Source organism: Miscanthus floridulus, chromosome 3 (assembly GCF_019320115.1).
Source record: "Miscanthus floridulus cultivar M001 chromosome 3, ASM1932011v1, whole genome shotgun sequence".
Classification (NCBI taxonomy): Eukaryota; Viridiplantae; Streptophyta; class Magnoliopsida; order Poales; family Poaceae; genus Miscanthus; species Miscanthus floridulus.
The window spans coordinates 126908538-126910723 of record NC_089582.1 but is presented as its reverse complement, the minus strand read 5'-3'; the positions used below and the strand labels follow the sequence as shown (position 1 = coordinate 126910723).

General features: G+C 38.1%; 1 pseudogene; it reads right to left on the bottom strand.

Annotated features, from left to right (window-relative positions):
* Nucleotides 1-815: 815 nt before the first annotated feature.
* LOC136544380 (uncharacterized) lies at nt 816-1668 on the bottom strand (annotated as a pseudogene).
* Nucleotides 1669-2186: the final 518 nt, after the last annotated feature.

Genomic DNA, 2186 nt, shown 5'->3' with positions numbered 1-2186 from the left:
AGGCTCAACACGAGTTTCAAATTTTCCACTACCAAGAGACTTAACAATAGTAGGGGCATTATTCTTGTAGTGAGCATAAGGATCAAAGCCTAAACCAGTTTTATGTTTCGAAGAGCTTGTCTTTTGTTCCAAAATTTGATTCAAACTTTTGGTTCCCATTTTATTTTGCAAATACTCGATGCGTTTCAAAAGGATGGAACAATTATCACAAGTACTATGCATGGATTCCTTTTGTTTACGACAATTAGAACAAGAAAGAACTTCATGTGTGGAAAAATCACGTTTCAACTGATCAACTCTAGCATTGGCATCTTTCAACTTCATCTCAAGAATATTGCAATTATCACAAGATGTTGGTTCTTCAGTTACACAAACATGATTCTCGTTTTTCTCTTTTTCAACATTAAATTGTTCTATCAAAACACAATGTTCATCTCTAAGAGTAGTAAGCTCAGAAAATATTAAATCACATGATTTGCATGCACCATCATCAGGAATCAAGGATTTAAGTCTATTAATTTCAGCATTCAACGATTCAACAATAAAATTATGTTTTTTAATTTTCTTGTTACGTTTAACAAGCAATTTACCAAGACGAGCAACTGCAATAGCTAAGTCATCATAAGTAGGTTCTACCTCATTAAAATTGCTGTCTTGTTCATCATCTGTCGAGTTGTCCTTGCTACTTGCTATGAGACATAAACCAGTCAACTCATGCTTGCTTGGTGTTATATCATCATCGCTGCTCTCTGAGTCCACATCACTCAAATCAACTTGCTGAAGAGCTGAAAGCACACGATGCACAGTCTTGGCACTCACATATGTCTTATGTGATTGAGATCACCACACTCATAACATCTTTGAGGACCAGAATTTCCTCTCTTCCTTGATCTCACATTCTGCAAAGCTTTATTGAAGCGAGTAGAGAGAAGTGCCAAATCATCTTCCGGGAGTTGTTCTAGCTGTTCATCGGTTAGTGAAGACAAAGAAGACAAAGCACAGCTAGTGGAAGAATTATCATCACGAAATTTGCTAGACTGAGAAGATAAAGCAATTGACTTAGAACCATGCTTCCTAGCAAGAACATCTAATTCATGAGTTTTTAATTTAGAATAAAGCACATCTAATGTAAGTGTACTCATGACAGTTGATTCTTGAATAGAGGTTACTTTCATCTCCCAAATAGACATGTCTAAAGCACCAAGTAATTGTCTAGCATCAGCAGCATCAGTGTATGTAACTCCAACAGCACGTAAATTGCTAAGAATTTTATTAAAACGTGCAAAGAAATCATCAACAGATTCACTAGGTTTCATCTCAAAGCGCATATAGTCTTTCTTATACATATCCTGACGTACCTCTTTTACAGTGTTTGAACCTTCATGGTAGTCACATAAAGACTTCCATACCTCATATGCAGATTTGTGATGAAACACACGATCAAAGTCTGCTCCTTCCTAGACCTTGGATGATCAAGTTCCTTGCCTTACTATTGTTCTCCACAGCAGCTCGATTAGCGTCATTGATTACATCAGGCACAGCAAAAGGAGTAATAACCTTCTCCCAAATCAGCGAGCCTTGCGCCTGAATGTATGCCTCCATCTTCGCTTTCCAGAACTGAAAATCAACACCATCGAAAACACACGGTTTTGTGGAATACCTCTCCATTGCTAATAATTCTAATCACCGGTTAAGATAAATTAGAAAACAAACTAGCTCTGGTACCACTTGTAAGATCGAAGCCCTCTAATATAGCTATCAGAGGGGGGGGGGGGGGGGGGGGGTGAATGATAGCACAAACCGCAGCGGAAAATATTTTCACCCAAAAACAGATTCTGTATGCTCCACTAAATCATGTGTAAATTCTAGACAGTCACTCCTAAAATCGTGAACTTTTACCAGAAAAAAACTTGTGAAATTATGAAGCTAACCCAACTGGAATCACGTCAATCGGAGGTCTAGAACTCGAGATATAAATAAAACAAGTAGACAACGTCGGACGGTGTCGCGAATTAGCCAAACCGAGCAAAGCAATGAGCGGAGAGGAGAACGAGTTTACCAACACATCAACTTACTCAACTTGATCTTTATTTCATCAAAGATGTGTTCAAGAGATGCTTACACAAGCATCCATACAAAATCTCCACGAGATCCCAAAACCCTAGATGAGTCTAGGAAAGACAAAA